The sequence below is a fragment of the Penaeus vannamei genome, chromosome 8 (assembly GCF_042767895.1).
Source record: "Penaeus vannamei isolate JL-2024 chromosome 8, ASM4276789v1, whole genome shotgun sequence".
NCBI classification, from domain to species: Eukaryota; Metazoa; Arthropoda; class Malacostraca; order Decapoda; family Penaeidae; genus Penaeus; species Penaeus vannamei.
The window spans coordinates 12,788,165-12,803,164 of record NC_091556.1 but is presented as its reverse complement, the minus strand read 5'-3'; the positions used below and the strand labels follow the sequence as shown (position 1 = coordinate 12,803,164).

Here is a 15,000-nt window from a genome sequence, read left to right as displayed (position 1 = left end):
TTATATAGCCTAGTTACTAGAAGTCCTGTTTATAATCCTATGAAAACCGGTGTTGAGGCCATCATGCAAAATGTCACAAGTCTACCTGGTTGCCAATCAAGACGGTCCAGGGAATCTGGAAGGAATTGCATGCCATCGAGGAGACGTTTCATTTTTTAATAGGTTCATTTTTTAGTAATGGCAAAATGGAAATCGTCATGTTTATTATTGTAAATCGCATATACAATATTCTCTCTTTCTCCACCTCAAGCACCAACCTTCCCCTTGCGTTGGAAGTCCCAGACCTACCAAAGCGTGGAAGGCCACCGCCTCCACCACAGTGGTAGTCCTTCCAGGGTTTGGTGTGCACAAAGTAAGGTTATTGTCATAACGCTGAGTGTTTGTTGTCGCGGATGGAACTAGAGAATCTTTAGTAAAAATGAATTCTGTGTAGGATGAATCTGGGAGAAGAAATCTGGAGAGGATAATCGCTCACTCAATTCCATGCGCAGAGAGACACGTGCCGGGGAAGGTGAAGTTGCCGTCGTGATCAGTCCTTTGATAGCGTGGCGAAATCGGGAAAGATCCTGGGCTGACTTCTATTAACACGCGGAATGCATCAGGTCTTCCGGTTTCAAATGATGTTAATATTAACAGAAGACGTAACTTTACTTATGATCTGTTGGGAAATGTTCGAAGAGATGATTTCATTTGCAAAAATAATTGTTGAGTTTTGACTGTATAAACCATTTAAGATATGAAGGAACATAAAGTCATTTATCCTAGATTCTGTAATTTCTCTGTCTATATGTGCGTATACGCGCGTGCGCAATCACACATTCACACACACACACACACACACACACACACACACACACACACACACACACACACACACACACACACACACACACATATATATATATGTATATATATGATATATTGTATATTTGTATATAGATACAGATATAGATATAGATATAGATATATGGTATAAATATATTTGTATAAATATAATATATATATATATATATATATATATGTATATATATATATATATATGTGTGTGTGTGTGTGTGTGTGTGTGTGTGTGTGTGTGTGTGTGTGTGTGTGTGTGTGTGTGTGTACATGTATATATAGAGATGTATGTATATATGTATACATATAGTGTATTTCTCAGCTTTGATTATCTATCTGCCCGATCCTTTCCCTTCCCCGAATCATGCACAAACGAAAGCAAGCGCTGCCACCAACAGATTAAGGATGTCTGTAACCATAGTATCACTGTTTTAATAGTAAGAGACATGTTTATCAAGAATGAATGAAATGATAGAAAGCTACGTGTGTGTATAATGTTTGTGCACGTGTTCGGGACTTTGGTAGCGTGGTATGGCCGGGGAGACGTATGTGAGTCTCGCTCGCATAGCAGGCTGAACGAAAATGTCCGTGGGAAGCAATAAACTGATGTGAATTTTATAATAAGTAATTTTCACGAAATAAACAAAGTCCACGGGTGGGCAACATTTAGGCGTACTGCGCGACCTTGAGATTGCCTGCGGCGGTGTCACGTTTTCTATTCATTCATTTATTTTCGTCACCCCTATGACACCTATGTTTACGGTCTCCTTTCCTTTACAAAAGTCTATTTCTCCTTTAGTGTAAAAATGTTTCACCATCCCCGATTATTTGGCTATTTTCACCCTTAACGTACGTTTTCTTATTTATAAGAACCTTTACTATTATTTCTCAATATGTTTGTTGGCAATATCACTAGCATTTGAGAGAAAAGTAAGTGTCACATAACACAGTTACAATTTTCTTGGCTTAAAACACTGAATAACACATGAACTGATGTTCTGTGGATCATAAAATATACACAAGAAAAGAATAACTAAACGAGAAAACATCGAGTTTTACATAGAATAAGAGGCTCCATTATAAAAAGATAAGACGCACTCAGGAGACAGATTACCTTAATTATATCATGTGCAGATTCCCCTTGACCCAAAACACGACACTGTCATGACCCTAAAACAAGTGCAACTTCACTCACGGCCTCAAATAATGAAATAATAAAATGATAAGAAATGATATTTTAAAATTACCCGTATTCTAAAAATGCTTTCTTTTTAAGAACCATCTTCCCTGCTGATTCGTGGCATTTTAATGTTTAGTTTTTAGGGAGCGTCTTAGATTAATATATAATTTCCATAAAAGGAACAATGATTTAAAAGATTTCCTTGTTTTAAAAAATAACTTTAAAATGATTGAAATAAAATAAAACACACGTTTAGTTCATGTTGTCTCCTGAAACATGGAGATAGACTTTTGTATTTCCGGCCACTTAAGGCAAGGATCTTGGGTCGCAGCTGTGGCAGGAGTGACCCGCTGTTGCCACTAAATGCGGTTCATTACATCCACACACACACACATGTATTGTTTATATGTTGTGTGCGTGTATGTGTGCATATATATTTGTAAAAATATGCATACAGTATATGTATATATGTGTGCGTGTGAGTGTTTGCGTATGTTTAGGTTTATTTGATTTTAATGGTATTCATTTGCAATTTCCCTTTTAATACAGGTGGAAGACACCGCTACTTTAAATGTTTTATTGGGAGAAGACGAAACAGGAAATACTGATATACACGTTTATTATTGTTGTGATAGTATATAAAGATATGCAAAAGATTACTCCTCTCTCTCCGCCTCAAAGACCAGCCTCCTCCTCGCGAAGGGCGTCTCGGACCTGCGACCACCAAACCTTCTGGTCTTCCGCACTTCCTTCCTCCGACAGGCCACTTCTTTCAACACCGTGCTGGTTATTCCGATATGTGGTGTATACATAGTATCATTTCCATCACATAACATATTAGTTGACGTTGCAAGAATCAGAGAATCCCCAGAGGTAGATTTGGACTCGGGTGAACTTTGAATAAGGTCAAAGTTTGAAGGCGATGACCTGTCGCTCAGTTCCATGTGTGGAGAAACAAGGTGCAGAAAACTTGTTGAAGTGTTCATCGTGATCAGGCTTGTCATAGTGTAATGAGATGTGGAAAGATCTGACTTATATTAAAGTTCTTAACATATGATTCTATGGGCAGATGAGGTCATGCGATTAAAAGGTCTATAAATATTAGTAGGTATTTTGGGAATGGGGAAGTTTGTTAGGATTTGATGGGCAGATGAGGTCGCGCGGTTTTGAGATTACAGATATCATTAGTAGGTATTTTTCGGCTCTCAGGAAATATTGATATGATTTCTCCTTGTTATTGAGATACTAAGATTTTCAAGAGAAAATACACTAATGCGTTATTATTCAGCGTTCCTCAAGGATATTTATTAAGCGCCATTCGCCACGTAAGGGATTCCGATATTTTGTAAAGTTTTGTTATCTAATAAGAAAAATAACATGATGAATCCAGAAATTATGGTGTTTATCGTTGATAAATCTGAACCTTGAGAGACGAAGACAGTAAAATCCCAAGAAATCAAGAGCTCGATCAACTTGATCTTCGTGCTGTAATGCCCAAGTGAACTTATCAATTTGAACGCTTTAATCTACCATAGTCTTTTATATGCTTTGTTCTTACCTGCAATTTGAGTGTTTTCATATAGCAATTTTATTGTTTTAATATATAAATCAGATTCTTTAAACTATAAGAGGGGACCGTAAATGAGATGAACTCTTTGAGTTTTTGTTTATGAACTGATGCATTGTTGATGTTATTTTTGTAGATGATTCGCAATGCCTTTAAAGGCAGCACAATATAGCTATTCATGCCCCGAGGCATTCCTTTCGCATGACATTTGAGCTTCTGTCAGCTGGACACAGGTACAGTCAGTTCTAAGCTCTCTGTATCTTGGCTGGGCCAGTTGAGTGAGATTTGCGAAGGCGGCGTCCTCGAAACTCTTGCTCATGGACCGACCACGAGTCCAGTGCAGTGCCAAAATTCTTGGCAGCGGTGGGATTCGAACCCACGCCTCCGAAGAGACTGGTGCCTTAAACCAGCGCCTTAGACCGCTCGGCCACGCTACCTTCAAAACCAGAGGAATATCTCTATATTAAAAAGATAAAGACAAAGTGCTTCGTAAAATTGTGATACCATGATTTTATCGCTTCACCCATTGGTCTCCGTAGATACTAGATAACATTGTTATACATGGTGACATATTATCTCCTAATTGTTTATCAATTAGAGTAAAAACTAAAGTCTGCATTATTCATACTGTCTATTTTCAGGTGTTCGGGTTTAATTTCTCCCAGCTTAAAGAATAGTTTTGTTCATGCAGTTCCATTTCGAAACGGTTGGATTTCATTTCTTATTGTGAATGTTTTCCTTTCACCTTTGCGTACATGCAACTGTGTTTGTGAATGAGTCCATATGTATGTATGCACAAATGTATGCATATATGTGCGCACGCGTTTTGTTATTTCGTATTTAGCCAAGTTCATAGTCCAGGTGCCGTATTATCCATTCTTCAGTCATTTATTAGTAGTACAATTCACTGTATATGCAGAGGCACACGCGGACAAGTGTGATTGACGAACAAGTACCATCCAGCAGCCGAAGATGATCGTCCCGGGCGATCCGGACCTTAATAACCGTTAGGTCCGATTCTAACATGGTAACAAAAAGAAAAAAAAAAGACATACACTGGGCGTCGCCCCCCCTACTTTTACTCTTTAACTTACATTTAACTTTCCATTTTCATCACTACCTTCACCACCCTCTCCCTCTCTTCACTTCATTTTCTGCTGGATTGGTTGGCCCGAGCCTCTATGAGAGCGCGCAAAAGACCATGTCTTTGCAGGCCGATTCCATTTTGCCTGTCCCTGTACCTGTGCTGGACACAGGTACAGTCAGTTCCAAACTCTTTGTATCTTGGCTAGGCCAGTTGAGTGAGATTTGCGAAGGCGGCGTCCTCCCAACTCTTGCTCATGGGCCGGACACTGCTCCAGTGCAGTGCCAAAATTCTTGGCAGCGGTGGGATTCGAACCCACGCCTCCGAAGAGACTGGTGCCTTAAACCAGCGCCTTAGACCGCTCGGCCACGCTACCTGTGAAGCAATGATGATATCTCTGTAAGGAAAATAGATCAAAATAAAGCGCTTCGTAAAATTGTGTTACAATGCTTTTATCGCATCACTCATTGGCCTTCGCAGGTACTCGATAACATTGTTATGGATGATGGCAGGTTTATCTCTAAATTGTTTATCAGTTGATTGTAGTAAGAACTAAAGTCTGCATTAAACAGCCTGTTCAATTTCAGGTATGTTCAGGTTTAATTTCTTCCAGATTAAAGAATAGTTTCGTTCATGCAATACAATCGCTTTATTTGGTGTTTAGTTAGTCCGGCAGCTCGATTTCGAAACGGTTTGATTTCATTTCTTATTAAGATTGTTTTCCCTTTCATCCTTTGCGTACATGCTATTGTGTTTGTGTTTGAGCTCATATGCATGTATGCACAAATGTATGCACATGTGTGCGCGCGCATTTTGTTATGCAAATTTCATTTTATAAACACTATTTTGTATGTCACTACTTTTGTAAAAATCACCTCAAAAGTTTTTTAGCCCAGTTACTTTAAGTCCCGTTCATAATCCAGGTGCCGTATTATCCATTCCTGTCATTTATTAGTGTCTGTATCTGTATTGTATCTGCAAGGACACACGCGAATAAGTGTGATTGACGAACAGGTACGTGTCGGCCGTCCAGCAGGCGAAGATAATCTACCCGGGCGATCCGTTCCTTAATGACCGCAAGAAGTGTCGCTTGGCCGATCCTAACATATAACACACACAAAAAAAGAAAGAATACAAGGGCTGTCGCCCCACTACTTTTAATCTTCATCTTACTTTTCCATCACTATCTTCTCCACCTCCCTCTCTTCACTTCTTTACTTCATATTTTGATGGATTGGTTGGTCCGAGCCTCTGTCAGGGCGGGCAAGAGTGTAGTCTTTGCGGGTCGATTTGATTTTGTCTGTCTCGACGATCCTTGATATCTGGAAGGAATTAGAGCAAAACATGTGAAAACAAACGGGCTCTTTGTTGTATACTAAATTTCATCTCTCTCTTATTTATCTTATTAATAAGGCTAATATTGTCACTCTAACAACATTGTGCAGTATTTGCTAAGACCAATGAATGATGCAGTAAAATAATTGTGTCACAATTAACGAAGCGCTTAATTTTTATAACAGTGCATTGTGAACAATATAGAGTGGATTTTTAATTACACTGATTGCATCGAGGTGACTCGTTCTGCCTAATAATAGAATCTCTTTAGGTCCTTGTTTTAGAAAAGACAAAATGGTGTGCACGTAGGAAGGTTAGTTTCATCACACAGTGCGGTGATTGCCGCTAAGGGAACTAAAGAATTTCTGTCAAGAGATGGATTCTGCATGAGGTGAAGCTGGTAAAAGATGGAGTGCGTGTGTATGTGTATGTTTACGTATATTTGATTCTGTTATCATTATATTCATTTGCAATTTCCCTTTTAATGCATTGCTTCTTTAAGCATGTCTATTGGGAGAAGACGAAACAGGAAATACTGATATATACGTTTATTTTTGTTGTGGTAATAAATAAAAATATGGAAAAGATTACTCTTCTCTCTCCGCCTCAAAGACCAGCCTCCTCCTCGCGAAGGGCGTCTCGGACCTGCGACCGCCAAACCGCCTGGTCTTCCGCACTTCCTTCCTCCGACAGGCCACTTCTTTCAACACCGTGCTGGTTACTCCAATATGTGGTGTACACATTGTAATATTTCCATCACATATTGATTGATTTGGACTCGCTCAGGTGCAGTAAACTAGCTGAAGTGTTCATCGTCATTAGGTCTCTGATAGTATAATGAGATGCGGGAAGATCTGACTTATATTATAGTTCATGACATGTGATCCAATGGGCAGATGAGGTCATGGGGTTTAAAGGTCTATAAATATTAATAGGTACTTTGAGAATTGAGATGTTAATGTTAAGATTTGATGAGCAGATAAGGTCGCGCGGAACTGTGATTACAAATATCATTAGTAGGTATTTTGAGGATTGGGATGTTTATTTTTAGGATATTTCGGCTCCTAGGAAATATTAATAGGAGTCCTGCCTGTTACTGAGATGCTAAAAATCTCAATAGAAAATATACGCTTATACAATGTGTTATTTTACATGGATATTTATTGTATCATTCGCCACGAAAAGCATTCCAATATTTTGTAAACTTTTGTTATTTGATAAGAAGGATAGGGAAAACATACGATGAATCCAGAAATCGTAGAATTGGTCTTTGAGAAATCTGAACCTAAAGGGAATAAGATCCTGAAATCCCAGCAAACCAGGAAGCAAGAGCTCGATTAACTAGACTTTATGTTCTTGCTGTAATGCCGAAGTGAACTTGTAAGCTGAACGCAGTCTTTGATTTTAGTTATATTTATTGGCAATTTCGTCGTTTTGATAAAGGTAGAACATATGTTTTCTAAACCATTAGTGGGGGCCGCCAGTGAGATAAACTTGATGCTGTAGCTTCTGTTTATGAACTGGTTTATTGTTATTCTTGTAAGTAACTTACAGTGCATTTAAAGGTACCGTCAGTTCTTCCAAGCTTTACAGCTTTCTACTTTAAGACTAGGGCAATTAAGATTTGCGAAGGTGGCGTCTTCCTGTCTTATTTATGGGCCGGACACAGCTCCAGTGCAGTGCCAAAATGCTTGGCAGCGGTGGGATTCGAACCCACGCCTCCGAAGAGACTGGTGCCTTAAACCAGCGCCTTAGACCGCTCGGCCACGCTACCTATAAAACATTCTGATATTTCCGATAGTAATTAAAACAAAATAAATAAACAATAAAGCGTTTGTGATGCAATGATTTTATCGCATCAGTCATTGGTCTTCACAGATACTCGATAACGTTACTATGGTGACATGTTTATCTCCAAATTGTTTATCAGTTAATTAGTTAGAATATTTTTTTTTTTTTATCAGCATCAAACGGCCTGCTTATTTCCAGGGATGTTCAGGTCTTCTAGATAAAAGAAAAGTTTCGCTCATGCAATCCATTCGCTCTGTTCCATGAGTTTAAGTCCGGCATCTTCAATCCAGGAATGCTTGACATGTTTGAAATGATTTAATTTCATTTTTTATCATGATTGTTTCCTATTCATCTTTATGTACATGTTACTGTGATTTTGATTATGTGTATGTATAAACGTAAGCATATATGTAAACGCCCGCGTGTTTTGGGAAGTGGTATAAATTATATATATCCAAGTACTTTATGTCAAGTCCGTTTTGAATCATCAGCCGATCTCAAAAGTTATATAGCCTAGTTACTAGAAGTCCTGTTTATAATCCTATGAAAACCGAGTTGTTGAGGCCATCATGCAAAATACCTCAAGTCTACCTGGTTGTCAATCAAGACGGTCCAGGGAATCTGGAAGGAATTGCATGCCATCGAGGAGACGTTTTATTTTTTAATAGGTTCATTTTTTAGTAATGGCAAAATGGAAATCGTCATGTTTATTATTGTAAATCGCATATACAATATTCTCTCTTTCTCCACCTCAAATGCCAACCTTCCCCTTGCGTTGGAAGTCCCAGACCTACCAAAGCGTGGAAGGCCACCGCCTCCACCACAGTGGTAGTCCTTCCAGGGTTTGGTGTGCACAAAGTAAGGTTATTGTCATAACGCTGAGTGTTTGTTGTCGCGGATGGAACTAGAGAATCTTTCGTAAAAATGAATTCTGCGTAGGATGAAGCTGGTAGAAGAAGAGGATAATCGCTCACTCAATTCCATGCGCAGAGAGACACGTGCCGGGGAAGGTGAAGTTGCCGTCGTGATCAGTCCTTTGATAGCGTGGCGAAATCGGAGAAGATCCTGGGCTGACTTCTATTAACACGCGGAATGCATCAGGTCTTCCGGTTTCAAATGATGTTAATATTAACAGAAAACCTAAATTTACTTAAGATTTGTTGGGAAATGTTCGAAGAGATGATTTCATTTGCAAAAATAATTGTTGAATATTGATTGTATAAAACATTTAAGATATGAAAGAACATAACGTCATTTATCCTAGATTCTGCAGATTTCTTTGTCTATATGTGCGTATACGCTCGTGCGGAAACACATTCACACACACACACATGTGTGTGTGTGTGTGTGTGCATGTATATAGAGATGTATGTATATATGTGTACATGTAGTGTATTTCTCAGCTTAGATTATTATATCTATCTGCCCGATCCTTTCCCTTCCCCGAATCATGCACAAACGAAAGCAAGCGCTGCCACCAACAGATTAAGGATGTCTGTAGCCATAGTATCACTGTTTGAATAGTAAGAGACATGTTTATCAAGAATGAATGAAATGATAGAAAGCTACGTGTGTGTGTAGTGTTCGTGCATGTGTTCGGGACTTTGGTAGCGTGGTAATGCCTGGGAGACGTGTGCGAGTCTCGTTCGCATAACAGGCTGAACGAAAATGTCCGTGGGAAGCAATAAACTGATGTGAATTTTATAAGTAATTTTCACGAAATAAACAAAGTCCACGGGTGGGCAACATTAGGCGTACTGCGCGACCTTGAGATTGCCTGCGGCGGTGTCACGTTTTCTATTCATTCATTCATTTTCGTCACCCCTATGACACCTATGTTTACAGTCTCCTTTCCTTTACAAAAGTCTATTTCTCCTTTAGTGTAAAAATGCCTCACCATCCCCGATTGTTTGGCTATTTTCACCCTTAACGTACTTCTTATTTATAAGAACCTTTACTATTATTTCTCAATATGTTTGTTGGCAATATCACTAGCATTTGAGAGAAAAGTAAGTGTCACATAACAGTTACAATTTTATTGGCTTAAAACACTGAATAACACATGAACTGATGTTCTGTGGATCATAAAATATACACAAGAAAAGAATAACTAAACGAGAAAACATCGAGTTTTACATAGAATAAGAGGCTCCATTATAAAAAGATAAGACGCACTCAGGAGACAGATTACCTTAATTATATCATGTGCAGATTCCCCTTGACCCAAAACACGACACTGTCATGACCCTAAAACAAATGCAACTTCACTCAGGGCTGATGTGAGAGTGCTCCCCTGGAGTCGCCGAGTCCAGGTAGGACAGCGTAAATGGGTGCTTTCCAAAACCTCTACTCGCTGCGCTCTCTCGTCTCTCTCTTTGTGTGTGTGTGTCTCTCCCTGTCTCGCGCGCGCTCGAGCAAGGGTCACCAACTCCCCTTCTTACCCCCAGGGAATGGTTTCAGTTTGCTTAAAAATAAAGTTAGTAAAAATCTCACTAACAATGATAAATAATGAAATAATAATATGATAAGAAATGATATTTTAAAATTACCCCTGCTGATTCGTGGCATTTTAATGTTTAATTTTTAGGGAGCGTCTTAGATTAAAATATAATTTCCATAAAAGGAACAATGATTTAAAAGATTTCTTTGTTTAAAAAAATAACTAAAATGATTGAAATAAAATAAAATACACGGTGTATATGTATGTTGTCCCGTTTTCTCCATGTTGTCTCCTGAAACATGGAGGATAGACTTTCGTATTTCCGGCCACATAAGGCAAGGATCTTGGGTCGCAGCTGTGGCAGGAGTGACCCGCTGTTGCGTCTAAATGCGGGTCACTACATCCACACACACACACACATTTATTGTTTATATGTTGTGTGCGTGTATGTATACATATATATTTGTAAAGATATGCATACAGTATATGTATATATATGTGTGTGTGTGCGTGTTTGCGTATGTCTAGGTTTATTTGATTTTAATGGTATTTATTTGCAATTTCCATTTTAATACAGGTGGAAGACACCGCTACTTTAAATGTTTTATTGGGAGAAGACGAAACAGGAAATACTGAAATACACGTTTATTATTGTGATAGTATATAAATATGTACAAAAGATTACTCCTCTCTCTCCGCCTCAAAGACCAGCCTTCTCCTCGCGAAGGGCGTCTCGGACCTGCGACCGCCAAACCGCCTGGTCTTCCGCACTTCCTTCCTCCGACAGGCCACTTCTTTCAACACCGTGCTGGTTATTCCGATATGTGGTGTACACGTAGTAATATTTCCATCACATAACATATTGGTTGACGTTGCAAGAATCAGAGAATCACCAGAAGTAGATTTGGACTCGAGTGAACTTTGCAAAAGGTCAAAGTTTGAAGACGATAACCTGTCGCTCAGTTCCATGTGTGGAGCAACAAAGTGCAGAAAACTTGTTGAAGTGTTCATCGTGATCAGGCTTGTCATAGTGTTATGAGATGTGGAAAGATCTGACTTATATTAAAGTTCCTAACATATGATTCTATGGGCAGATGAGGTCATGCGATTAAAAGGTCTATAAATATTAGTAGTTATTTGGGAATGGGGAAGTTTGTTAGGATTTGATGGGCAGATGAGGTCGCGCGGTTTTGAAATTACAGATATCATTAGTGGGTATTTTTCGGCTCTCAGGAAATATTGATATGATTTCTCCTTGTTATTGAGATACTAAGATTTTCAAGAGAAAATACACTAATGCGTTATTATTCAGCGTTCCTCAAGGATATTTATTAAGCGTCATTCGCCACGTAAGGGATTCCGATATTTTGTAAAGTATTGTTATCTAATAAGAAAGATAACATGATGAATCCAGAAATTATGGTGTTTATCTTTGGTAAATCTGAACCTTGAGAGACGAAGACAGTAAAATCCCAAGAAATCAAGAGCTCGATCAACTTGATCTTCGTGCTGTAATGCCGAAGTGAACTTATCAATTTGAACGCTTTAGTCTACCATAGTCTTTTATTTTATTTGTTCTTACCTGCAATTTGAGTGTTTTCATACAGCAATTTTATTGTTTTAATATATAAGAGAGATTCTCTAAACTATAAGAGGGGACCGTAAATGAGATGAACTCTTTGATGTAGTTTCTGTTTATGAACTGATGCATTGTTGATGTTATTTTTGTAGATAATTCGCAATGCCTTTAAAGGCATCACAATATAGCTATTCATGCCCCGAAGCATTCCTTTCGCACTTGAGCTTCTGTCAGCTGGACACAGGTACAGTCAGTTCTAAGCTCTCTGTATCTTGGCTGGGCCAGTTGAGTGAGATTTGCGAAGGCGGCGTCCTCGAAACTCTTGCTCTGTATCTTGGCTGGGCCAGTTGAGTGAGATTTGCGAAGGCGGCGTCCTCCCAACTCTTGCTCATGGGCCGGACACTGCTCCAGTGCAGTGCCAAAATTCTTGGCAGCGGTGGGATTCGAACCCACGCCTCCGAAGAGACTGGTGCCTTAAACCAGCGCCTTAGACCGCTCGGCCACGCTACCTGTGAAGCAATGATGATTTCTCTACAAGAAAAATAGATAAAAATAAAGCGCTTCGTAAAATTGTGATACAATACTTTTATCGCATCACTCATTGGCCTTCGCAGATACTCGATAACATTGTTATGGATGATGGCAGGTTTATCTCTAAATTGTTTATCAGTTGATTACAGTAAGAACTAAAGTCTGCATTAAACAGCCTGTTCAATTTCAGGTATGTTCAGGTTTAATTTCTTGCAGATTAAAGAATAGTTTCGTTCATGCAATACAATCGCTTTATTTGGTGTTTAGTCCGGCAGCTCGATTTCGAAACGGTTTGATTTCATTTCTTATTGTGATTGTTTTCCCTTTCACCTTTGCGTACATGCTACTGTGTTTGTGTTTGAGCTCATATGCATGTATGCACATGTGTGCGCGCGCATTTTGTTATGTAAATTTCAGTTTATAAACAATATTTTGTATATGTCACTACTTTTGTAAAAATCACCTCAAAAGTTGTTTAGCCCAGTTACTTTAAGTCCCGTTCATAATCCAGGTGCCGTATTATCCATTCCTAAGTCATTTATTAGTCTGTATCTGTATTGTATCTGCAGGGACACACGCGAAGAAGTGTGATTGACGAACAGGTACGTGTCGGCCGTCCAGCAGCCGAAGATAATCTACCCGGGCGATCCGTTCCCTAATGACCGCAAGAAGTGTCGCTTGGCCGATCCTAACATATAACACACACAAAAAGAAAGAAAAAATACAAGGGCTGTCGCCCCTCTACTTTTAATCTTCATCTTAAATTTCCATCACTACCTTCTCCACCCTCTCCCTCTCTTCACTTCTTTACTTCATATTTTGATGGATTGGTTAGCCCGAGCCTCTGTCAGGACGAGCAAAATGCCATGTCCTTGCGGGCCGATTTGTTTTTGCCTGTCTCGGCGATCCTTGGTATCTGGAAGGAATTAGAGCTAAACATCTTAATTTCATCTCTCTCCTGTTAATATTGTCGCTCTAACAGCATTGTGCATTATCTGCTAAGACCAATGAATGATAGTATGCAGTAAAATAATTGTGTCACAATTAACGAAGCGCCTCATTTTTATAACAGTGCAATGTGAACAATATAGAGTGGGTTTTTAATTACACTGATTGCATAGAGGTGACTCGTTCTGTCTGATAATAGAATCTTTTTAGGTCCCTGTTTTAGAAAAGGGAACTAGAGAATTTCTGTCAAGAGATGGATTCTGCATGAGGTGAAGCTGGTAAAAGATCGAAGTCTGGCGAGGAAATCAACTAGCTGTGTGTGTGTATGTTTGCGTTTGATTCTTTGTTTTCATTATACTCATTTGCAATTTCCCTTTTAATGCATTGCTTCTTTAAGCATGTTTATTAGGAGAAGACGAAACAGGAAATACTGATATATACGTTTATTTTTGTTGTGGTAATAAATAAAAATATGCAAAAGATTACTCCTCTCTCTCCGCCTCAAAGACCAGCCTCCTCCTCGCGAAGGGCGTCTCGGACCTGCGACCGCCAAACCGTCTGGTCTTCCGCACTTCCTTCCTCCGACAGGCCACTTCTTTCAACACCGTGCTTGTTATTCCAATATAAGGTGTACACGTAGTGATATTTCCATCACAAATCATATTAATTGGCGTTGGAAGAATCAGAGAATCACCAGAAGTAGATTTCAACTCGGATGAACTTTGGAAAAGGTCAAAGTTTGAAGGCGATAACCTGTCACTCAGTTCCATGTGTGGAGAAACAAGGTGCAGAAATCTTGTTGAAGTGTTCATGGTGTTCAGGTCTCTGATAGTATGATGAGATGTGGAAAGATCTGACTTATATTATAATTCTTAACATGTGAACTTATGGGCACATGAGGTCATGTGGTTCAAAGGTCTATGAATATTAGGTACTTTGGGAATTGGGATGTTTATGTTGATTCGATGGGTGGATGAGTTTGCGCGGTATTGTGATTACAAATATCATTAGTAGGTATTTTGAGAATTGGGATGTTTATGTTAGGATTTTTCGCCTCTTCGGAAATATTAATACGATTTCTCGTGTTGTCATCGAGCTGCTAAAAATCTTGATAAAAAATACACGCTCACACAATGTGTTATTATATATAGATATACATATATATATACATATATGTACATATATAAACACACATACATATATATACACACATAAATATATATACATATGTATATACTTATATATACATATATATATACATATATGTACATATATAAACACACATAAATATATATACACACATAAATATATATACACACATAAATATATATACACACATAAATATATATACATATGTATATACTTATATATACATATGTATATATTTATATATACATATACGTATATATATACATATATATATATATATACTTATATATACATATATATACTTATGTATACATATATATACTTATATATACATATATATACATATATATACATATATATACATATATATACTTATATACATATATATATATATATATATATATACTTATATATACATATATATACATATATATACATACATGTACATATACATATATATACTTATATATACATATATGTACATATACATATATATACTTATATATACATATATGTACATATACATATATATACACACACAAATATATACATATATATA

General features: G+C 38.1%; 4 non-coding genes across 4 annotated transcripts; all 4 read right to left on the bottom strand.

Moving 5' to 3' along the window:
- Window positions 1–3,939: 3,939 nt before the first annotated feature.
- TRNAL-AAG (transfer RNA leucine (anticodon AAG)) lies at window positions 3,940–4,021 on the bottom strand. The gene has a single exon. It is a non-coding gene; the product is annotated as a tRNA-Leu (tRNA).
- Window positions 4,022–4,962: 941 nt separating this feature from the next.
- TRNAL-AAG (transfer RNA leucine (anticodon AAG)) lies at window positions 4,963–5,044 on the bottom strand. The gene has a single exon. It is a non-coding gene; the product is annotated as a tRNA-Leu (tRNA).
- Window positions 5,045–7,695: 2,651 nt separating this feature from the next.
- Window positions 7,696–7,777, bottom strand: TRNAL-AAG (transfer RNA leucine (anticodon AAG)). Its single transcript has one exon. It is a non-coding gene; the product is annotated as a tRNA-Leu (tRNA).
- A 4,464-nt stretch (window positions 7,778–12,241) lies between these two features.
- On the bottom strand, window positions 12,242–12,323 carry TRNAL-AAG (transfer RNA leucine (anticodon AAG)). The gene has a single exon. It is a non-coding gene; the product is annotated as a tRNA-Leu (tRNA).
- Window positions 12,324–15,000: the final 2,677 nt, after the last annotated feature.